Below are 25,671 nucleotides of genomic sequence, written 5' to 3' on the forward strand. Positions count from 1 at the left end.
GGCCAAAAACCGTTAGAGTTCCTGTCACCAGTGCCCAGGCCAGTGCTTCCCCAGGAGGCTTGGAAGTCATTCCTGGATGAGGGCAGTGGCTTGTGGACTCACACTCAAACTGGGGTCTAAAATACCTGAGGGGAAGCAACAGCAGAATGAACCCAACTGGTCTAGTCATTCACCCATACACACAGTTATTGAGGTCTACTCAGTGCTAGGGCATACAGAAGGCCCTAGACACACAACGAGGAACAAGAAAGTCTAGATCGTGTCTTCATAGTCTAGGGAAGGGAGTGCAAAAATAAACATACAAATTGGGCACAAGAATCCCAGAGGAGACCAGCAGGGCCACCTACCTTGATGTTAGGAGGTCAGGAAACTCCAGGTCTTCCTGGAGTGAGAAACATGCTGATCTACCTGGCTTGGAAATTGACCACTGCTCCCCATGTAACAGAAGACTTTATGGGGTAAAGAGTGAGGTCCAACTGTGCACCCTGGAGCCAGGAGTTACTTCACAAGCACATGCTCTGCTCTCTTAATACATGGTGGCTGGGCCAATGCAGGGACACAGAACAAAGTGTTGATCCCAGCTCTGCCACTCACTGGCTTTGTGGTCCTGGGCAAGTCATTTCAGCTCTCTTGGTTTCCTTTACCCCATTTGTTCAACCTGGGGCACTGCAGCATGAGCCTTGTAGGTCTCCCCTGCCACAGAATTCAGACTTCCTAGGACCATTGCAAACAACCAAAATGAGGCTGGCTTTTTCACAGCTGAGTCTCCCTGTCCCCAGATCACAGCTTGTAGCTGCTCTGGAGAGGAAGAAAGTCATTCTCACCTTTCTTTCCAAACCCCACAACATTTGAAAAGCAAGGCAAGGGAGTAAAAAAGGACAATTACAGAGCCTCTACCATGTCCCAGGGGTTTTACCCACATGATAGCTCATTTCATCTTCACCACAATCCTAAAAGGTAAGCATAGTTTCCCCCATTTTACGACAAGGAAACTAAGGCTTAGAGAGGCTGACAGACATATCCAGAAATACAGAACTTGAAAGTGGCAGAGCCTAAATCGAAATCAGCACTTTGAGGCTCCAAAGTGACCTATACCACCTACCCCCTGCAATTCTGAGGCATAACACAAAACCCTAAAGCAGGGGCTCAGTCAGCTCCAGAGAACCAGGAGAAACCTAGTGATGGCTGCTAAGGGTCACCATGCTAGAGAGGATACAAACCCTCAGGTTCTCCTCGACAATAGACTGTGAACCTGTCAAAGCCCCTGCAAGCCTCCACCTACCCCACTTTTAAACTCCAGCACTGGTGGAGGAAACTTGCTTACTCCTTCTGTAGTCCTCAGCTTACATGAGTCTGGCAGGGGCTTGTGCCGACAGAGCCTCCAATTTCCTTTCTAACATTTGGACTCCTCTGTGCTTGCTCTGTAAAGACACCGGGGCTTTCTTTTAATTTCTTGACCTCCAAGAGGGAAACATAACGCTCATTTCAAAACCTGATGGTCCTACTTCTCTCATTCAGTTATTGAGAAAATTTCTGAGGGGTGCCCACTTTCCCCATTCAAAAAAGAAAGAAATGTAAAGGTCTTGGGCCCTGCCATGGTTCAAATCTTTTCCTACCAGATTGGCTTGTCTAAGCTGGTTAACTGAGAGGAAGGCAAAGTGTCCAGTGCTCCCTTTCCCTACTAGACCAAGAGTTATAGAGGCACCAGCTCTGATACTTTCAGCTTCCCTGGGGCCCAGAACACAGAGCTCCATGCGTGTCTGTGGATTCAACCAAACATCCTTGCTACAGAAGGTCACATGAAATAAGCATAACAGGGTATTAAAAAACAGAAGTTTACCCTCAGATACATTCCAAAGGAGGTGGCAGAACACCTCTGTCATTCAAAAAGGAAATGGCTCCTCCCCAGAAATGACAGGCCTGTCAAATCCACTTACAAGGGCTGGTGGTTGACTCATTGGAAGGAAATTTTTGAGAATTCCTTTGGAGAGCTGTGCTGTGACTTATTGAGGTGTGTCCTCCACTGTTTGGGGTTACAGTGGACTTCTGACTCCTCCTGGAATAATCCCAAGACTAACAGCTGACAGCCAAGCTAGAGGAGAGGAGGCTGGGTAGCAGGACTTACATTCCCAGAAATACCAGGATACTGTCAGCACATCACCATATTCCTTGGATTGCTTTTACCATTTTCGTTCATTTATTTCCCAACCTGTATGTGCTTTTGCTTCTAACAGCCTGCATCTGCAACTCTCTTTGGAGTGTTGCTTTCGAGTTGAAGCTGCTTTCCCTGCAGGAGGAAATTGCTGCAAGCCCCTGGGAATTTAGATCCCTGCATATTCCACTCCCATTATTATATTCCACTCTCCCAGCCAGTGCCTCATAGGATAGGTGGAGGCATGTGAAAGCCCAGCTTCTTTGCCTTAAATCAGGACAAACGCTGAGGTGTGATTTACACTCCAGAGTGCCCCTTCGTAATCCACTCAATCTCCATGGGATTTTGCCTGAATCTACACCCTTACTTGGCTTCCCACCCTTCCCCATCCAGGTTTGCCCACCACTTTGCACCCAACCTAACACAGGATGTCTGCAGAACCCTAAGAGAAAGAGTCAGAAAGAATGCCAGCCAGTCCACACCAGTGCCCATCAGGTAAAAATGCTCCTGTGCTCCTCACCTCTTTTACCTTCTTTTTTTTTTTTTTTTTTTTTTTTTTTTTTTTTTTTTGTTGAGACGGAGTCTGGCTCTGTCGCCCGGGCTAGAGTGCAGTGGCCGGATCTCAGCTCACTGCAAGCTCCGCCCCCCGGGTTTACGCCATTCTCCTGCCTCAGCCTCCCGAGTAGCTGGGACTACAGGCGCCCGCCGCCTCGCCCGGCTAGTTTTTTGTATTTTTTAGTAGAGACGGGGTTTCACCGTGTTCGCCAGGATGGTCTCGATCTCCTGACCTTAGTGATCCGCCCGTCTCGGCCTCCCAAAGTGCTGGGATTACCCTAGAACCGCAGAAACTGTAATTAACAAGTTGGGGGTAGGAAGGGCAGGCACTGAAGTCACGCAGGACAAGAAGAAACCATCCACATTCCTTTTTCTTCCTTCTCCTCAGCAGCCCTTAGCTGGCAGAACAGAAAATGCAAAATGGGGGATGTATCACACTAAACCGAGTTCAAAGTTTTGATTCCTCCATAGGAAGTGGACATTGAATTACTAACCCCAGAGGACCTTGTATTGCCCAGAGTAACTAAAGAAGTCATTAAGTCGACTTGAATTGTCACCCAAGGCTAGAGGAAGGACTGCTTCTACCAAATATATTTAGCAAAACCGTGAGAACCAAAAAACGTTTAATTGTTTTGTGATTATACTCCACAATGCATGCTGACTAAACACAGCTGTTTCGTAAGAAGGATCCTCAGCCAGGCACGGTGGCTCATGCCTGTAATCCCAGCACTTTGGGAGGCCAAAGTGGGTGGATCACGAGGTCAGGAGATCCAGACCATCCTGGATAACACGGTGAAACCCCGTCTCTACTAAAAATACAAAAAATTAGCCCGGCGCAGCGGCGGGCACCTGTGGCCCCAGCTACTCAGGAGGCTGAAGCAGGAGAATGGTGTGAACCCAGGAGGCAGAGCTTGCAGTGAGCGAAGATCACATCACTGCACTCTAGCCTGGGTGACAGAGCGAAACTCTGTCTCAAGAAAAAAAGAGAAGAAAGAGAAAGAGAGACAGACAGACAGACAGAAAGAAAGAAAGAAAGAAAGAAAGAAAGAAAGAAAGAAAGAAAGAAAGAGAGAGAGAGAGAGAGAGAGAAAGAAAGAAAAAGAAAGAAAGAAAGAAAAAGAAAGAAAGAAAGAAAGAAAGAAAGAAAGAAAGAAAGAAAGAAAGAAAGAAAGAGAAAGAAAGAGAAAGAAAGAAAGAAAGAAAGAAAGAAAGAAAGAAAGAAAGAAAGAAAGAAAGAAAGAAAGAAAGAAAGAAAGAACGAACGAACCTCATGGTCATGAGACTCAACTTTGGAAGTGGAAGCCATATTTTAGTACATGGTACTTACATTTCCAACCTCTACACTGATTCCACAATCAGACTCCCCCAAAAGAGGTCCACACATTAGCTAACCACTGACTTCCCCACATCCCAGCTAGTGAACACATAGTACAATCTGGGTTTGGTTTGCCATTTCAGACTTCTCTCCCATATACCCTCCTCCAGCCACACCACACTACCTTCCAACACCCCTTTAGCTCCCCTGCCACTAAGCTTTTTCTCTTGCTGTTCTCTACCTCCCTCTCCTGATGTCACGCCCAGTCTGCCAGGGTTTCTGATCAAGCTCCACAAGGCCTTCTTGAAGCTCCTGGTCAGCACTGAGTCACAGCGCACAATGCTGACCAGCATTGACAGTTGAAGAGGCTCCCCTCGGTTGTTCTGGAGATGAGGAAATGGACAGCTGGCAGGGTGAGGAGCACTGGGGCAAGGCTGCCAGTAATCCCATGTTGTGGCAGGTTGATTGCATTAATAGCCCCAGTTCCTCACCCCTTCCTATATCCCACCCTTTGCAATGTGTGTTCTGCTCCCTGCCCCCTCCCAAATATGGGCTCAACCATGTAACTTTCTTTGGCCATTTGAATAAGCAAAAGTAAGGGTGTGCCACTTCTGAACCTAGGCCTCGGGATGCCTTGCAGATGTCCCTCTCATTCTCACACTTCTGCAATATCCTAGGAAGGATACACCCAGACTAGCCAACTGGATGATGAGATGGTGGGGCAGAGTTCAGTCTCTGCAGCCATCCCTTCCAGGGACAGCTGACCTCTGCCAATAGCCAGCCGACCCCCAAACATGAGAGCACAACCAGTTGAGATCAAAGAAGCCACCCAGCTGAGCCAGGTCTAAATCACCAACCTGCAGCCTCTTAGACTAAATAAATGCAAATTGTTTTAAGCCACTGAGTTTGAGGTTGTTTTGTTATATGGCATTATTGTGTAGGTATCAATTATTCCAGGATTTACTGTGTGGCCCATGGAGAGCCCCACTGCCTTACCCCCACCAACTTGTCACATTCTCCCTGTGGCAGGAGACAGGTCTGGCCTCCACCTTTCCCACACAGACAGGAGCCCCTGGAGGGTAGAGACCCACATGGGGCATTTGTGTATCCTCCATAGCTTTGGCCCAATAAGCACTAAAGTGCCATCTGCTGCCTCATGGGGAGAGTATTGGTGTCACAGACTGCGATGAGTGTGGAGAATAATAGAAGTGCTTACTTTTACTGACCCCTGAGTAGTTAACAACTATGAACAACACGCTAGAGAAAAGGCAGGAGGAGTCATAGACAGAGAGAAATTAAAATGGAAATTTAAAAGGGAATTTTTTCCCTTTTATTGGCAGCATAATTAGCCAGAGGAGCCCCAACTGATGCTGTTATGACTACTCTGATATGAAACTGAAATAGAATGGAGAAGAATCAGATGAAAAACAATAACACTTAGCATTTATATGACTTTTTTACATGCAGCACTTTTTATTCCTTTTGTACCTCACAAACATTAACTAATTAATTGCCGTAGCACCCCAGAGCAGACAGTGGGTTTTCCTGTCTATTTTACAAGGAACAAAAACAAGCACTAAGCAAGGTAGAAGGAAGTTCTAAGCACCCGGTACTCTTTTCATGTCTTTTACATCCTGCCATGACCCTGAGGGTTCACCTTGTTTTACATCTTTGAACCCAGAGTTCCAGAAATTCCTATTAATAGACTTAAAATATTAGTATATTTAAGCTGGAAAGGATATTAGGGAAGTGATGATCCAAATATCTCATTTACAGATGCTGAAAAGAGGCTTATTTCAGCCACGGATTGTCTAAGGTCTCAAAACAGTTCAGGGAAGAAGCAAGGCCTGTTTTGCCCAGCCTAAGTCAACTCTCACACCCTCAAATTCTGGAAGATACAGTCATTAATGTTAGACCCACAGACGGCTTGTCCCCAACCTGTATTTACAAATGATTCTGTGAGTACCAGTCATCCACTCATCAAAGCTTTATTGAGCCATTGGATTATTGATGCAGTAGAGATTTAGGAATGAGAAAGGCTTGTGCCAAAACAAGTGAAGCAGGGAGTTAGTTCTGTCAATAAATACAGCACGAAGAAGATCTGTCCCAATGGAATCAAAAGAGTCCATGGCCTGAGGCACTTTGGTATTTCTCAGTCCCATTGTTCTGAGCACATAGTAGCTGCTTGTATTAGTCCATTCTCACACTGCTATGAAGCAATACCTGAGACTGGATAATTCATAAAAGAAAGATGTTTAATTGATTCACAGTTCCGCATGGCTGGGGAGGCCTCAGGAAACTTACAATCATGGTGGAAGGCAAGGGAAAAGCAGGTACCTTCTTCACAGGGTGGCAGGACAGAAGGAGTGCAAGCTGAGGAAATGCCAGATGCTTATAAACCCATCAGACCTTGTGAGAACTTACTCACTATCACACAAACAGCATGGGGGAAACCGCCCCAGTGATCCAACTACCTACACCTGGTCCCAGCTTTGACACATGGGGATTACAATTCGAGGTCAGATTTGGGTGGGGACACAGAACCAAACCATATCAGCGCTCAGTAAATATATGGCCACTAGTCCAAGTTGGTATATTCCAGAGCTAGTTCAGAAGCAGCCTGAAGTGATTCAGGATACAGAAAGCTCCCAAGGACTAGAATCTAAACCCAAGGGAAGATATCAGAACTCAATCTGCCTTTCTCCTATTTATTAAACAAATATATGTAGTATATCAACCATGACTCAGGTACTGTAATAGGCACAGGTATTACAAAATCATTCTTTATCTATGTTTTATCCACTAAAATCAAACAAAGCATTGGAGATTTTTTCAGATAAGAAATTTCCAAGATGGAGAATGGAGTTGGTAGAAATTTGATTCAACTCCTTCGTACCCATCATATAATTTACTAATAACAGTGAACACAGAGCTAGGCTGGAACCGAGATACCAGGTGCTTGTTGTGATTGCTGCAACCTACTTCCCTCATGATTGACTTCATCCCAGGATTATAATTTCTTCCTAATCATCATAATCATCACATCAACATCATCATATCATCAATAGCCACCACCACCACAAATACCCCAGCCGGTGTAATGATATAGGACAGTCTTCCCTCATTCTCACTAATGGGACTGGGAATTGAGGGGGAAAGATGAGAACTGCTGAGAACGGAATAAATAAAGGAAGAATGAGAAAAGCTTCCAAGTGACAGAAGAAACAATATGTGCAAAACCTAACACAGAATAGGCATTTAAAACTACGTTATTTGTGTAGCTAATGACCAAGCTACCAATTTTTCATAAATTTCATCATATTTTTTAACTTCTGGAAGGTCCTGTCAGTCAAATATGAACAGAAGGCCTCACTACTGAGAGTGTTCTAAGGAAAAAAGGGGCCATCCTTTCCCAAGTTATTTGGCTTTCGGTCATCCCCTCTCCTCTCTGCTTGAGCTCAGGTATTATCAGCTCTACCTGGCAGGAAAAAAAAAGTTCTACCAACAGGCAGAATTGCCTGTGTGAGTGACATAAGGGGAGCTGGGAAAATTCCTTGCCCGAGGGAAAACTCACTCACCCAGTGCCCTGACTGCTGAAATCCCACTGACAGCGGGCTTCAATTCTTTGCCATCTCGACTCCCAGCTATTACAATTGACAAATGCCATTCATTAAGCCTCTTCTGACCTTTGCTCCTTCATTCAGAGGTTCTTCTGAAGGCCTTTTATGACAGGGTCTCTGCTAAGCTCTTTAGCTACACCCCTCACCTCCACACACTCTGACCTCATTCTCCAACATATCCAACTCCTTGGACAGCCCTGAATCCAAGATGGGGTTTAGACCTCCAGGGCTTTGTGCAGGCTGGTCTCTCTGCCCAGAAAGCTTTAAACTAATCCGACTTGCCAGACTCTAGCTTGGCCCCAACACAGCAAAGAGCATCTTCTTCCTTAATCCCATGCCTATTAACATGTCTGTGTGCCCTATAAAACTGTGGTCTCTGAAACCCAGCGATTAGCCAAGGGCCTTGCACATGGAGATGCTTCACATATTTGAATTTCATTTTTAAATTGAATGCTATTGTAAAAACAAGGTTTAAGATTAAGAAATTGATAGTAACAGAAGACACCTACAGGCATTGACAAAAGAAGAAAAAGGACACAAAGGGTGGCCAGAAGCTCCTTGAAGACTCATTTTTCTCCTTCTCAACTTACCCTGAAGTATTAGTTACATAAGATGAATGACACATGGTCTCTCAGATTCCCCAGACCCTCATTTGACTGTCTGACGGGCACACTCACTCATCCAGCACCCTGCAGCTGCAGAACCTAAGGTTTTTGCAGCTCCCAAAGTGGCTTTCCTTAGAGACACAGAGAGATGTTCACCTGAGGAGGTTGTGACTAACCACCTACTACTCATTCCAGGAAGTAATCACAATGTGTCTCTGAAAAGCTGAATTATCCTAGGCCTTGCCAGCTTCTCCATAACTCAGAAGCCTAGTAGGGAGGGAAGGGTGCCAGGCTGTGTGTGTGCCTGGGTTCCCAAGCAGTTGCCAGATAACACCAAAATCTCTCTCTTAAATATCACCTTTTCACCAGCTTTCTGAGTCTCTGTCACATCTTTCCTTTCTCCCCACTGACCTCTCTTTCGTTCCCTAACACCCGAAGTGATTCTTTCAGCACTGAATACATGAAAACGGCATTTAAAGGAAATTAAACAGTCAGCCTTTCCCAGTACCTGTTTAGTTCAAACACAGAGTCCTGATTTCCTGCTGGTGGAAATAATTACTCGGCTTTAAGATCTCCCAGGTTTTTTCCTCTCTCCAAGAGGGGAACAGCAAAATTGCCTTCCACTGTGCCATTTGGGTGTAAGGAGAAGAAATTTGTCATACAATTCGTTTTAAATAAACTTTTTCAAAGCATATATAATGAAAAACCAGGTTGAAGACTCTCCATTCAGCTGATTGTTGCCTGGTTTTTACAGACGACTCATCAAATCTCCCCAGGTCAGGATTTAGTCAGCAACCTTCACTTGAGGATGTGGGGTGAGGGCATAGAGATGAGGGTTACTGAGGCAGGGGACCCATGACACTGAGGAATGTCGCATTTGTCTCCTCTGTGCCAAGGATGGTGCCAGACTCTGGGGCTAAGAGGGACAATGAGGTGGGCAGGGCCAGGTTCTGCCCTCAAGGAGCTCTGCCTCATGGAGGAGACAGGCAGGTAAATAGTCAATGACAACGGGGTGATAATGGGATGGCCAAAGGACTGACAGGAGGTAAAGGATGGGGGTGGCCAGCTCAGGCTGAATGGCCCAGAAAAGCCCTCACACCAGAAGGAAAGGCAAAATCAGTTTTGAGGGGCATCCCCTTCAGGGACAGGAGCCATTATGGATGTGTGGTGCCCTATCCTGATTTTTATCTTTTTATTCTTTCCATGCTAGTGTATCCATGTCCCTGCCATGGTGTGTATGGCCTACTAATGGCTCACAGCCGCACCTTCTCCAGAGAATTGCTCTGGACCAAAGGACCTGCCTTGTCCAGGTGGTTACAATCCTTACTTCCCCAACCAGGGACAATCACAACTGGCGACTGACAGAGGGATAAAAAAGTACTGACCCCCGGCCAGACACCGTGGCTCACGCCTGTAATCCCAGCACTTTGGGAGGCCAAGATGGGCAGATCACCTGAGGTCAGGAGTTCGATACCAGCCTGGCCAACATGGAGAAACCCCACCTCTACTAAAAATACAAAAATTAGCCAGGTGTGGTGGTGGACGCATGGAATCTCAGCTACTCGGGAGACTGAGGCAGAAGAATTGCTGGAATCTGGGAGGCAGAGGTTTCAGTGAGCCAAGATCATGCCATTGCACTCCAGCCCAGTCCAACAACAGCAAAACTCTGTCTCAAAAAAAAATAAAAAATAAAAAACTGCTGCCCCCTTGCCTCAAAATTAGATCCCTTCTGGAGTGTAATTCAGAGCTCCCCATGGGATCAGGGTGATACAGATTTAGCTGCGACCCCACCCATTCTTAGCTCCTCCCAATGCCCCACCCTGCTTCCCTCGCTCCTCTTATTCTACAAGAGTCCTCCTCCCCACCTCCACCTCCACCCTAACTGAAATAAATGGACAAGTATCCCTGTCTCTAGGAAATCACACTTAAGCCAGCATTCCTGATGCAAAACAAACTCTTGCTCTAGGTTCTAGTGTATTGGCTATAGAATAAGCTGGGCTTTCCTGGCAGGGTGTGGATAAGAGTACCCCCAAAACATACGAGTCCTTTACCCTCCCGGCCTATGGCAATCACCCTAACCCTCTGCTCTGAACCACTCTCTCTGGATGGGACTCAGTCTCCCCTCTTGCAGTTTCTACTCACAGCAATCCATGCCACATTCATCCACCAGAGTAATCATCAAAACACAGGCCTGACAATATGACTCAGAAACGTCAAAGCTCCCCATCACCAAGGGAATCAAGTCCACACTGCTCATCCTGGCACTCAAGTCTTTTCATGGTTTGTCCCACTCCCATGCTCCCAGCTCTCCTACCCCACCACACTTCCTTGCATACCCTGGTTAAACAGAGCAACTCTCCACAAAAGTGGCCTGAACTCTCTCCCTTCTACAACTTGCTCTCCTGCCTCACCGTCTCCTGTCTGGAATGTCACACCTCCTCCACAAGGCTTCCTACAGCTACACAGTAGCAGTGAATCTTTTTCTACCCATGTCCATACACATTCTGCCTGCCTGTTCCCCTATGGGAGCACTTCACACAGTCTGTGTAGCGTCCCAGCTTTCTGCATGAGGCCCTGTCTCCCTCCTGAACTGGGGGTTGTCCCCATGTCCCCTCAGCGGAAAATCATACGTGTTTGTGGATGGAACTTGGGCAAGCCACATTTTGTACTTTTCTCCAGGAGACAACAAGACAAGGAAATGTTCTAATGTTTATTGAGCACTTACTACCTACCAAACACATTATCTCTTAACATTTTGTGCATGCCATACAACTTACATATGATAATGTCCACAGATTTTATATGTGCCATTCAATGATTTTTACATGTCTACACCATGTAGCCATAACTCAGTTCAAGGCAAAGAACATTTCAACACCTCAACAAGTTTTCTTGTGTCTTTTTCCAGTTTATATGCTTTTCCTGGAGTCACTACTGCTCTGATTTCTATCATCAAAGATTCATTTTGCCTATTCTTGAGTTTCACATAAATGAAATATAAGTAGAATCATATAAATGGAATTTCACATAAATGGAATCATATAGAATCATGTGATACATAAACTTTTAGTGTAGCTCTTTTTTTTTTTTTTTTTTTTTTTTTTTGATGGAGTCTCACTCTGTCACCCAGGCTGGAGTGCAGTGGCACAATCTCAGCTCACTGCAAGCTCCGCCTCCTGGTTCACTCCATTCTCCTGCCTCAGCCTCCCGAGTAGCTGGGACTACAGGCACCCACCACCATGCCCACCTAATTTTTTGTATTTTTAGTAGAGATGGAGATTCACCGTGTTAGCCAGGGTGGTCTCGATCTCCTGACCTTGTGATCTGCCAGCCTCAGCCTCCCAAAGTGCTGGGATTACAGGCGTAAGCCACCATGCCTGGCCTTATCTAGCTCTTTTATTCATCATGTCTGTGAAACTCATCCATGCATATATCAGTAGTTTGTTGCTGAATAGTATTCCATCATATATTAGGCTGGTACAAAAGTAATTGCAGTTTTTGATATTAAAAGCAATGGTATTCCATCACAATAGGTTTGTTTAATCAGTCTTCTTTGGATGAACATTAGAGCTGTTTCTCATTTTTTGATATTATGAATAGTGCTATGAATATTCTTCTATGTCTCTTCGTAAATATGAACTTTAACTTCTTTTGGGTATATGCTCAGAAATGAAGTTGCTGGGCGATATGGTTTGGCTCTGTGTTCCCACCCAAATCTCACCTTGAATTATAACAATTCCCATGTGTCAAGGGCAGGACCAGGTGGAGATAACTGAATCATGGGAGAGGTTTCCCCCATACTGTTCTCATGATAGTAAGTGGGTTCTCATGGGATCTGATGGTTTTATAAGGGGCTTCCCCCTTCACCTGCCACTCATTCTCTCTCCTGCCACCCTGTGAAGAGGTGCCTTCTGCCATGATTGTAAGTTTCCTGAGGCCTTCCCAGCCATGCAGAATTGTGAGTCAATTAAACCTCTTTCCTTTGTTAATGACCCAGTCTTGGGAAGTTCCTTACAGCAGCATGAGAACAGACTAATAGAGTAAATTGGTACCAGGATAGGGAGTGGTGCTATAAGGATATCTGAAAACATGGAAGCAACTTTGGAACTTGGTAACAGGCAGAGGTTGGAACAGTTTGAAGGGCTCAGAAGAAGACAGGGAAATGTTGGAAGGTTTGGAACTTCCTGGAGACTTGGTGAATGGCTTTGACTAAAACGCTGATAATGATATGGACAATGAAGTCCAGCCTGGGGTGGTCTCAGATGAAGATGAGGAACTTGTTGGGAATTGGAGCAAAGGTGACTCTTGTTATGCTTTAGCAAAGAGACTGGCAGCATTTTGCTCCTTCCCTAGACATCTGTGGAACTTTGAACTTGAGAGAGATGATTTAGGGCATCTGGCAGAAGAAATTTCTAAGCAACAAAGTGTTCAAGAGGAAGCAGAGCATAAAAGTTTGGAAAATTTGCAGCCTAACTATGCAATAGAAAAGAAAAACCCATTTTCTGGGGAGAAATTCAAGCCTGCTGCAGAAATTTGCATAACTAATGAGGAATTGAATGTTAATCACCAAGACAATGGGAAAAATGTCTCCAGGGCATGGCATGACCTTCATGGCAGCCCCTCCCATCACAGGCCCAGAGGCCTAGGAAGGAAAAATGGTTTCCTGGGCCAGGCCCAGGGCCCCTCTGTTCTGTGCAGCTTCAGGACTTGGTGCCCTGAATCCCAGCTGCTTTAGCTCCAACTGTGGCTAAAAGGGGCCAAGGTACAGCTCAGGTCATGGCTTCAGAAAGTGTGAACCCCAAATCTTGGCAGCTTACATGTGATGTTGAGCCTGTGGGTGTACAGAAGGCAAGAATTGAGGTTTGAGAATATCCACCTATATTTCAGAGGATGTATGGAAATACCTGGATGTCCAGGCAGAAGTTTTCTGCAGGGGTGGAGCCCTCATGGAGAACCTCTGCTAGGGCAGTGCAGAAGGGAAATGTGGGGTTGGAGCCCCCACACAGAGTCCCCACTGAGGCACTGCCTAGTGGAGATGTGAGAAGAGGGCCACCATCCTACAGACCCCAGAATTGTAGGTTCACTGACAGTTTGCACTGTGCACCTGGAAAAGCTGTAATCACTCAATGCCAGCCTGTGAAAGCAGCTGGGGGGGGGGGCTGCACCCTGCAAAGCCACAATGGTGGAGCTGCTCAAGGGCATGGGAACCCACCTGTTGCATTAGCATGACCTGGATGTGAGACAGGGAGTCAAAGGAGATCATTTTGGAACTTTAAGGTTTAATGACTGCCCTATTGGATTTCAGACTTGCATGGGGCCTGTAGCCCCTTTGTTTTGGCTGATCTCTCCCACCCGGAATGGATGTATTTTCCCAATGCCTGTACCCCCATTGTATCTGGGACATAACTCACTTGCTTTTGATTTTACAGGCTCATAGGTGGAAGGGACTTGCCTTGTCTCAGATGAGACTTTGGACTTGGACTTTTGGATTAATGCTGGAATGAGTGAAGACTTTAGGGGACTGTTGGAAGGGCATGATTGTGTTTTGAAATGTGAGGACATGAGATTTGGGAGGGGACAGAGACAGAATGATATGGTTTGGTTCTGTGTCCCCACCCAAATCTCACCTTGAATTGGTAATAATCTCCATGTGTCAAGGGTGGGACCAGGTGGAGATAATTGAATCTTGGGGGTGTTTTCCCTCATACTGTTCTCATGATAGTGAGTTCTCACAAGATCTGATGGTTTTATAAGGGTTTTCCCCCTTCACTCAGCACTCATTTTCTCTTCTGCCACCCTGTAGAGGTGCCTTCTGCCATGACTGTAACTTTCCTGAGGCTTCCCCAGCCATGTGGACCTGTGAGTCAATAAACCTCTTTCCTTTATAAATTACCAAGTCTTGGGCAGTTCCTTCTAGCAGCATGAGAATAGACTAATACACTGGATCATGGGGTACACATAATTTCAGCTTCAGTAGAGGCTGCCAAACAAGTTTCCAAAGGCTCTGTTCAAATTTATACTTCCAACCAGCAGCACAAGAGTTGTAATTACTTAACTTCCTTGCTGACACTTGATATTGTCAATCTTTAATTTTATCCATTTTGGTGGGTATGCTGTGGTATCTCATTGTCGTTTTAATTTACACTTCCCTGATGACTAAAGAACTTAAGCAGTTATTGATACATTTATTGGTTATTTGAAGATCTTCCTTTGTGAAGTTATGTCAGACACTTACATACAAGGGGATCTCATTTAACTTTGATTCTAGCCCTGAATGACAGGTGTTGTTATCCCAATTTTACAGACGTTGAAGCTCCAAAAAGCTAAGTAACTTGCCCAAGGTCATGTAGCCAGTAAAGCTGGGGCTTGAACATTTAGCTGTCTGGCTCTAAAGCCTGGGGGTGGTTTCTACTATAAAGTCAGGCTCTTCTAGAAAAATATGTCTGTTGAGCCACCATTTCCTCATCTGTAATACAGGGACGGTGACAGTAACTACCTCATGCAATCATTGTGAAGATTAACTGAAACAAAGCACAGTGCACAGCACACACCAAGAGCTCATTACATCATACGTCACACTTCCTATTGCCTCCTCCTAGCTTGGCACCTTCAAGAGGAACATTTTCCTTTTCTTCTCTGTGAAAATTATCAAAAATTTTCTTATAAAACGGAAGGAAGTGTAGGAATTCTGTCTGCTTGCTTTTGATTTTGCTTTTCATGACAGTCCAAACAAAGATGCCCCTAGAGCTACATCTTCCAAAATCCTGTTGGAGACAAAGCATGCATGCTGTAATGTCAAGGTGCCAGGAGAGGAAGCCTAGGTCCAAATACATTGAGTCTGTTGTCATGTAACTATCTGGAGATCAACTCAGCTGCCCAACCATTGACCTCACTAGTTTGCAGAGAATTCCCAAGTACTCAAGTTCGTTAGTCATCAGGGAAGTGTAAATTAAAGCCACAATAAGCTATTACTTTATACCCACCAGAACGGATAAAATTTAAAAGATTGACAATATCAAGGGTTAGGTGTCTGTTTTCTCCTCTCTGGTGGCCCTTCAGATATACTTTAGCTGCAGATTTCAAAGAATGGGAACAAGTTATTGATTCCCTGTTATTAAAAATCAGAATGAGGAGTCACAGACATTCAGTTCAGTAACATGCCCAGTCAATCTGAAAAGACTAAATCATTGAAGGAATCTAACATTATTAAATAAATCTCTAATGGCTTCAGTTGGGCAAGTTGAAAAATAATTATTCTGGAATTCTAAGAGTCAGTATGGTCTCTCGTGTGTTTCCTGCTACTTTTCCCCTAAGTTAACAAGACTTACCAAACTCTTCTAAGAAACAAATCCCCAGCCTCTTATGAGGCACCCAAGGCTGTAATGGGAACCAACTTGTCATCTGACAGCAACTTAGCAAATGTGAGACCCTTTCTACCTGTGCAGCCAGACACAACCTAGAAATAAATAGTTTTATACAATAACCAAAGTTTTATTTATGCAATGAAACAAAAAATAATAACTTTTAAAAGTAAACAAAGAGCTGAGTAGGAGAATATAATAAGGGAAACTGACTTTAGGTAAAGTGGATGGAAATACTGTGCTGAAGAAATTACATTTAAGCTGAGACTTAAAAGAATACAAGTAACTAGTCAAGTCACGAGGAATGGGGAAGAGTGTCTGAAAGTAAGCAGTTTGTTCAAGAAGCTAAAAGACCAGTGTAGCTAGACTGAGGAGCATACACAACTAGGCTGATGAAAATGGCAGGGGTCATATCATGCCAGGTCTTATAAGTCATGAAAAGAAGTCTGGATTTTATTGTAAAGGCAAAAACCAATTGAAAGATTTAAAGCAGGAAGAATGACATGGTCAACACTGTATATTTTTAGAGGAGCATTCTGCCTGCTGGGAGGAAGACAGCAATAATGGAAGCAGAGTGAGAATGGAATCAGAGCCAGCTGGGAGTCTGCTACAATAATGCAGGCAAGAAATGTTAGTGATGCAGGTCAAGAAAATGATATTGGACAGGGAGGAAAGAGAGGACTCCAGTTATATTTTGCAGATTGAATCAATAAAACTTCCTAATGGATTAGAAACAGGAAGGGAAGAGGGAAATCAAGGATGATGCTTTGGTTTCTGGCTTGAGTAGTTGGGTGGATGTTGGTTCTGTGAACTGAGAAAGAACAAACTGAGGGAAGGAAGCAGGGCAGGTGAAGAGCAGATCAAGACATTGGCTTTGGGCAGCTTAAATCTGAGATAGCTAAGAAATATTCAGCTGCAGATGGCAGGTGAGTAGTTGGATATGTGATTCTGCAATACAGAGAGAGACAGAGATCTAGGCTGGGCTGGAAATATAAATCTGGTGTAACACTAGCCCAAAAACAACATTTAGACACATGGGAATGGATGGCATCAAGAAAAAGAATAGAGAGAGGAAATGACAGCCCAAACTAAGCTGAGAAGAGCCCCGATATTTTGTGGTCTGGTCAAGAGAAAAGATAAAGGAAACTTTTAAAAGACAAAGAGGAACAACAGCAGGAGAGGGGGTATGCCAGAAGCCACTATAATCTGGTTTCGACCACCACTGCTCCACTGAGAACAACCTGCCAGAGTCACCTATGGCCTCCATATAGCCAAATCCCAGGAAAACTTTTAGTCTTCATCATCAACAAAGAAGACTTCAGTCCCAGCTTCCTGAAACACACTCCCTTCTTGGCTTCCATTATGTTTTCAGCTGAAATTAACAACCACCTCAACCAAACAAAATGGATTATCTTGTATAACTGGAAGCATCTCCAGAGGTAGATCAGCCTTCAGAGCTGGCTGATTCATCAGCTTAATGTCTTCAGGGACACAAGCTCTGTCTGCCTCTCAGCTTTGCTATCTGTGCTATCAGGAACCTCTGAGAGAAAGGGACAAAAGAGAGAAAAGAAGCAAAAGGATTTCATGTTCAAAAAGAAGTTAGAACCCTTGGATCCTTCCCCAATTTCATCTAACTAGGGGACTATATCCACCCTCACTCAACTCTGGATGTTTATACTTTAGAGCAACAGTTCTCAAATTTTTAGCCTCAGGTCTACTTTACAGTCTTCAATATCATTGAGGACCCCAAAGAGCTTTAGTTTATGATGATTACAAATACTGCTATTTGTCATATGATAAATTAAAACTGAAGTATTTAAAATATTCACTTATTAATTCACTTCAAAAATAACAATAATAAACCCATTCCACATTAATATAAATATTTTCTGAAAAACAACTTTATTTCTCAAATCAAAAAAACGTTAACTAGAAGAGTGGCATTATTTTATATTTTTCAAATCTCATTAATACCTGGCTTAGTAGAAGATAGCTGATCTACTGTCTGTTTCTGCATTCAATCTCTTATGATATCATGTAGCCTCTGAAAAACTTCACTGTACACACCTGAATGAGAATGGAAGGGGCAAATACAGTCTTGGTGTTATTATGAAAACAGCTATCATCTTACTGACCCCCTGAAAAAGTCTCAAGGATCCCCTAGGGGTCCACAAACCATACGTTGAGAATCAATGCTCTAAAGAGGATAAAAGTGGAAATCTCTGGACTGGAGAAACCAGAAACAATTGAGGGACAAACTTACTGTACCAAAAACATGAGCATTAACTAAAAAGCCCCTACATTAAATGTGAAAATTCAATCTCATCTCCCTTTCCCAGACTCCAGCCCACCTTACATTCCAGGATACTATCAGTCAAGCTGAATCCTTCAACCAGGGGACCTAAACCCCTTCTCAGGATTCCAGCCAGTCTAATAGAGAAGGTCTGAAGATACTGATATCAGGAGTTCCACAGTGAAATGGTACAATCTTCAAACTATGATGAAACCCATGAATGGCAACATAGAACTTCAAATGAGCTTTTTATCTCTCTCTTTTTGTTAAAACTTTATTGTGGTATAATTGATATACAATAAACTGCACATATTTAAAGGGTACAATGTAATGAGTTCTCACAGATGTATATACTCATTAAACTTTTACCAAAATCAAGACAATGAACATTTCTATCACTCCTAATAGTGTCCTCAGGCCCTTTTGGAATCCATTTCTTCCTCCTCCCCTGACATTGGGCAACCACTAATCTGTTTTCTAACACTATGGATTCGTTTGCTTTTTCTAGAATTTTATATAAATAGAATCCTATAGTATGTACTCTTTTGGTGGTCAGGGAGCATCTGGCTGCTTTCATTCACCAATTTCTCAAAATAGAAACAATTTTTAAAATCTTGGAACTGCTGAAAAACAATCTGGGGCACATAATCTGTGATTTAGAAGTGGGGAAAGGAGGGAATCTGTGGAAAGCAGGTACCACTTGGGAGAGATTCCCAAGCAGGCAGAGTAAGCAAGTCTATTATAAGGGATTCCATATTCCCCAAAATATTCCCCTCATATGATCTGAATTTTTTATGAGCTTTTTGATGCTCTTCTTAATTACCAGCAGACAATCAAGGTAACAAGATACCTTGTGAGGAAAGCCTGTAACGTGAATAATAAAAAAGACAACAAACATGCAGAGGAAAAATTAGAGGAAGCAGAGACTACACAAGAAGATCAACTCTTTTAAAAACTATCATTAATATCCTCAGAGAAAATACTGTATGTATTAAAAAGAAAAGAATGTATTTTAAAATATTCAAAGAAGAAAAACAGAGCCCTTTGGAAATTAATAATACAACAGAAATGAAAACCCCAATAGAAGTCTTGGAAAGTGAAGTTGAGAAAACCTTCCAGAAACTACAACAGTAGACAAAGAGATGGAAAAAGAGCGGGGGTGGGGCCGAGATGGCCAACTAGAAGCAGCAGAGATCAGAGGCTCCATTTGAAAAGAACCATAATACCATGTGAATCCTACACCAGCAACCAAGGTATCCAGGTTCTCATCAGAATTGACTAGGTGGCTGGCGTGATCCATGGAGAGTAAGGAAGAGCAGCGTGGCGCAGCAGCCCACCTGACAGCCACTTGAGGCAACGGAGCCCCCACCCCCCAGCCAAGGGAGGCAGTGAGTGAGCGTGCTACCCAGTTGGGGAAACAGCACTTTTTCCACAAAACTCTGTAACCCACGAATCGGAAGATCCCACTCGCAAACCCACGCCACTGAGACCTTGGGTCCCAACCCCAGAGCCATGCAGATTCTCAACAGCCTCTCAGCTAGAATCTGCTTAAGCCTGCTGAGTTCCCAGTGGGAGGGGTGACCAGCATCACACCTGCAACTGCCTGTTCTCTTAAGCCCTTTGAGCTCCTTTGTGGGAGGGGCAGCAGCCAGTACTGAGACTCAGAACTGCCTAACACACAAAGCTCCCTGGATAGGGGAAGGGCAGCATCCATCTCTATAGCTCCAGGCCACACTTTTCCCCTGCTGGAGCCAGGGAGGCTGGACTGCTCAGTCCCAAGAGGTGTCCCCCACAACCCAACACACCACTGTGCACACTGTAGCCAGAGCACCTCTTTAGGCCTGACCCAGACCCATCCTTCCTCAATGGGCAGGGCCTCCCTGCAAGAACTCCAACAACTCCAGCCAGAGGCTCAGGGACAGAACCCTCATCTCCCTGGGCCTGAGCCCCTAGAGGGAGGGATGGCTGCAGTCTCTGTGGACCAATAGACTTAGCCTTTCCTCCTAGGAGTTCTGAGGAATCCGGGCAGCCCAGATGAGCGGGCTCTCCCACAACAAAGCATACCCTCTCCACCAAGAGACAGTCAAAGTGCTTCATTAAACAAGTCCTGTTCCCCATGCCACCCAACGGGGTGAGACCTTCCAACAGGAGTTGTCAGACACCCTATACAGGAGTGATCCTACTGGCATCAGGTTGGTGCCCCTCAAGGTCAGAGATCCCAGAAGAAGAAGAAGGCAACCATCTTTGCTGCTTTCCAGCCTCCCTGAGTGACATCTCCAGGCACAGGAGCCAACCAGATGAATAGGGCCTGAAGTGAACCCCCAGCAAACCACAGCAGCCTTATAGAAGGGGGACCTCACCATTGAAAGAAAAACAAACAGAAAGCAACAACAACAGCATCAACAACAAAAAAAGTCCCCACAAAAACTCCATCCAAGCGTCAGCAGCCTCAAAGATCAAAACTAGACGAACTCATGAAGATGAGAAAGAATCAATGAAAAAATGCTGAAGACCCAAAGTGCCCCTCCTCCAAACAATCGCAGTCTCTCTCCAGCAAGGGCACAGAACTGGATGGAAGATGAGATGGACCAATTGACAGAAGCAGGCTTCAGAAGATGGGCAATAAAAATCTCTACTGAGCTAATGGAGCATGTTCTAACCCAAGGCAAAGAATCTAAGAACCTTGATAAAAGGTGAAAGCTTTATCAAGGAGCTTGATAAAGGTTAAAGGTTAAACAGCACTAGAACTTTGTGAAGCATACATAAGTATCAACAGTCAAATCAACCAAGTGGAAGAAAGGATATCAGAGTTTGAAGACCACTTTGCTGAAATAAAAGACATGCAGAAAAGATTAGAGAAAAAAGAATGAAACTGAACAACAAAGCCTCCAAGAAATATAGGACTATGTAAAAAGATCAAACCTACGATTGATAGGAGTACCTGAAGGAGATGGGGAGAATGGAAACAAGCTGGAAAACACACTTCAAGATATTATCCAAGAAAACTTCCCCAATCTAGCAAGAGAGGCCAACATGCAAATTCAGGAAATACAGAGAACACCACTAAGAGACTCCACGAGAAGATTAACCCCAAGACACATAATCCTCAGATTCACCAAGGTCAAAATGATGGGAAAAAATGTTAAGGGCAGCCTAAGGGCCAGGTCACCTACAAAGGGAAGCCCATCAGACTAACAGCAGATGTCTTAGCAGAAACCCTACAAGCCAGAAGAGATTAGGGGCCAATATTCAGCATTCTTAAAGAAAAGAATTTTCAACCCAGAATTTCATAACCAGCCAAACAAAGCTTCACAGGCAAAGGAGAAATAAAATCCTTCCCAGACAAGCAAATGCTGAGGGATTTCATCATCACCAGGCCTGCCTTGAAAGAGCTCCTGAAGGAAGCACTAAATATGGAAAGGAAAACAACCCAGTACCAGCCACTGCAAAAACACATGAAAATATGAAGATCAATGACACTATGAAGAAGCTTCATCAACTAGTGTGTAGATAGCATCATGATCAAATTCACACATAACAATACTAACCTTGAATGTAGATGGGCTAAATGCCCCAATTAAAAGACACAGGCAAATTGGATAAAGAGTCAAGGCCCAATGGTGTGCTGTATTCAGGAGACCCATCTCATTTGCAAAGACACACATAGGCTCAAAATAAAGGGATGGAGGAAAATTTACCAAGCAAATGGAAAGCAAAAAAAAAAAAAAAAAAGCAGAAGTTGCATTCCTAGTCTCTGAGAAAACAGACTTTAAACTAACAAAGATCAAAAAGACAAAGGAGGGCATTACGTAATGGTAAAGGGATCAATTCAACAAGAAGAGCTAACTATCCTAAATATACATGCACCCAATACAAGAGCACCTGGATTCATAAAACAAGTTCTTAGAGACCTACAAAGAGACTTAGACTCCCACACAATAAGAGTGGGAGACTTTAACACCCCACTGTCAATGTTAGATCAGCAAGACAGAAAATTAACAAGGATATTCAGGACTTGAACTCTGCTCTGGATCAAGTGGACCTAACAGACATCTACATAACTCTCTACCCCAAATCAACAGAATATACATTATTCTCAGTGCCACATGGCACTTGTTCTAAAATGGATCACATAATTGGAAGTAAAACACTCCTCAGCCAATGTAAAAGAACTGAAATCACAACAACAGTCTCTCAGACCACAGTGCCATCAAATCAGAACTCAGGATTAAGAAACTCACTCAAAGAGTCCCCGCAGTGCCGGTCCGGAGCGCAGCTCGGCTCAGCTAGGCGCCCACGGCGGGAGCAGCCTGCGAGTGGTCGGGCGTGGCGGCTGGACGAGCGCCCCTCGCTGCCCGGTGCTCTCCCCGCCGCCCCCCATGAGCGCCGCCCCCAGCGCCATGCACGGCTGGCAGAAGGACACCACGTTTGCCAAGATCTTCGTGGGCGGCCTGCCGTACCACATCACTGACGCCTAGCTCAGGAAGTCCTTCGAGGGCTTCAGCGACATCGAGGAGGCTGTAGTCATCACCGACCGCCGGGCAAGTCCCGCGGCTACGGTTTCGTGACCACGGCCCACCGGGCGGCAGCTGAGAGGGCTTGCAAAGACCCGAACCCCATCATTGACGGCCGCAAGGCCAACGTGAACCTGGCATATCTGGGCGCCAAGCCGCAGAGCCTCCAGACGGGCTTTGCCATTGGGGTGCAGCAGCTGCACCCCACCTTGATCCAGCGGACTTAAGGGCTGACCCTGCACTACATGTACCCACCAACCATCGTGCAGCCCAGCGTGGTGATCCTGGCCGCCCCTGTCCCGTCACTGTCCTCACCTTACACTGAGTACACGCCGGCCAGCCCAGCCTATGCCCAGTACCCACCGGCCACCTATAACCAGTACCCATACGCTGCGTCACCTGCCACGGCTGCCAGCTTCATGGGCTACAGCTACCCGGCCACCGTGCCCCAGGCCCTCTCAGCCACAGCCCCCACCACCTTCGTGCAGTACCAGGCGCCGCAGCTGCAGCCCGACAGGATGCAGTGAGGGGTGTTCCTGCCCCGAGGACTGTGGCATTGTCACCTTCACAGCAGACAGAGCTGCCAGGCCATGATGGGCCGGCGACAGCCCGGCTGAGCTTCAGTGAGGTGCCACCAGCACCCAGGCCTCTGAAGACCGCTCGGGCACTCCGCCTGCACCCGGGGACAGCGAGGAGATGGCTTCTCTTTAAATCTAGGTCCCATTGTGTCTTGAGGGAGGACATTAAGAATGACTGAGAGCTATTTAAAGACTCAATCCCGGGTTCCTTGCTCACCACGGCAGCCTCTCCTTACACCTTTTCCTGCCTCTCCACACTCCAGGTGCCCTCAGGTTTGTGTCTCCACTGCCGCATCGTGGTGGGGTGTCACAGACCCTCTGCAGTCCCTGGCTGCCCTGGACTGTGCAGAGATGCCTGACTCCAGGGAAACCTGAGGGCAAGAAGTTAATGGACTATTTATTGTAACTTGATCCTCACGAGCTGTGAGCGCAGTTGAGGTGTGAGGACACGGCCTCCTGTTGGAGTCGCATTTTCTCCATCAGGGCACGTGGGCGGCTTCCTCAAGCCCAGAGGAGCTCCCAGGCACACGAGGGCCGCCGGTAACAGGGGGAGCCGACCAAAGACCCCTTTCCAGTCATAGCACTGAAGTTGCAACTTTTTTCTTGTAATTGTTTTGCTACTAAGATAATTTCAGAAGTTCAGTCTATTTTTTCAGCGGATACTGCCGCCGCCAAGAATCCAAAACCTATTTTTGACTTGGAGAGACTTGCTTTTGTTGGTTCCGCCCATGGAGACGATCACAGGGTTTCTGTATAATAAAGTGTCTGCCGGCTCGCTGGCCAGGATCCTCTCGGTGGGATGGGCACCATAGACAGGAGGCCCTGCAGGCCCGTGCAGGCCACTGTCTGCTGCCACCTGCCAGCGTGGCAGAGTGAGTTGTCTCAGGACCCCATCACTGCGACATTGACGCTCCTCTCCCTTCCCTACCTCCCCAACTCCCCAACCACTGTGGAAGGGGAGAAGGGAGTGACCCACAGCATTCTGGCCACTCAGGGTCTAGACCACAATGGTGCCAGCCTAGGGGGGAAGGGGCCCTCAGCTCTGCCTGCTGGAGCAGTTGAGTGCAGGAGGGTGTGCCTCTTCCCTCTACTTCCGCACCACCTGCTGTGTGCCAGCCCCAGTTGGTTCCTGCCTCTCTTGGGGATTGGTGGAGGGAGGAAGCAGTTCTGCCAGCCGTGGCAGGGCTGCTATGGGGCATCCAGGGCTGTGGGGGTCTGGAGGAGGGGACATGAGGTCAGAGGTATCCTGGCCGAGGGCTGGGGGCCGGCGGGGGGTCTCCCTCCGGACCTACCTCAGGGAGCTGAGCATGCAGGTGTTCCAGGGCAGGCCTTGGACACAGTCAAGGCCCAGAGAATAAAGGTAGCTAATCTCATAATAATATTTTTATTAGAATGTTCTGATGATAAAAATAAAACTTGTTTTCTTTTAAAAAAAAAAAAAAAAAAGGAAAGAAACTCACTCAAAACCACACAATTACATGGAAATTGAACAACCTGCTTCTGAGTGACTCCTGGGTAAATAATGAAAATAAGGCAGAAATCAAGAAGTTCTTTGAAACCAATGAGAACAGAGACAACATACAAGAATCTCTGAGACACAGCTAAAACAGTGTTAAGAGGGAAATTTGTAGCACTAAATGCCCACATCAGAAAGCTAGAAAAATCTCAAATCAACACCCTTATATCACAAGTAAAAGAGCTAGAGAAGCAAGAGCAAACTAATCCAAAAGTTAGCAGAAGGTAAGAAATAACTAAGATCAGAGCAGAACTGAAGGAGATAGAGACATGAAAAACCCTCCAAAACATCAGTGAATCCAGGAGCTGATTTTTTGAAAAAATTAACAAATAGATAGACCACCAGCTAGACTAATGACAAAAGAGAGAATAATCAAACAGACACAATAAAAAAATGATAAAGGGGTTATCACCACTGACTCCACAGAAATACAAACTACCATCAGCAAATACTATAAACAACTCTACGCAAATAAACTACAAAATCTAAAAGAAATGAATAAATTCCTGGACACATACAACCTCCCAAGACTATACCAGGAAGAAATTGAATCCCTGAATAGGCCAATAACAAGTTCTGAAATTGAGGCAGTAATTAATACCCTATCAACCAAAAAAGTCCAGGACCAGACAGATTCACAGCTGAATTCTACCAGAGGTACAAAGAGGAGCTGATACCATTCTTTCTGAAACTATTCCAAATAATTTAAAAGGAGGGACTCCTCCCTAACTCATTTTATGAAGCCAGCATCATCCTGATACCAAAACCTGGCAGACACACAACAAAAAAAGAAAACTTCAGGCCAATATCTCTGATGAACATCCATGTGAAAATCTTCAATAAAATACTGGTAAACTGAATCCAGCAGCATACCAAAAAACTTATCCACCATGATCCAGTTGGCTTCATCCCTGGGATGCAAAGCTGGTTCAACATACACAAATGAATAAACATAATCCATCACATAAGCAGAACCAAAGACAAGAACTACATGATTATCTCAATAGATGCAGAAAAGGACTTCAATAAAATTCAACATCCCTTCATACTAAAAACTCTCAATAAACTAAGTATTAATGGAACATATCTAAAAATAATAAGAGCTATTTATGACAAACCCACATCCAATATCATACTGAATGGGCAAAAGTTGGAAGCATTC

The 25,671-nt window shown here is 45.1% G+C and overlaps 1 long non-coding RNA gene and 1 pseudogene across 4 annotated transcripts in view; one reads left to right on the forward strand and one right to left on the reverse strand.

The window, feature by feature from the left end:
• Positions 1-25,671, reverse strand: part of LOC123571918 (uncharacterized) — a 798,252-nt gene that overhangs the window by 665,509 nt on the left and 107,072 nt on the right. The window lies entirely within an intron of this gene.
• LOC102140720 (RNA-binding protein 38 pseudogene) lies at positions 22,290-23,126 on the forward strand (annotated as a pseudogene).

This window comes from Macaca fascicularis, chromosome 2, assembly GCF_037993035.2.
Source record: "Macaca fascicularis isolate 582-1 chromosome 2, T2T-MFA8v1.1".
Lineage (NCBI taxonomy): Eukaryota > Metazoa > Chordata > Mammalia > Primates > Cercopithecidae > Macaca > Macaca fascicularis.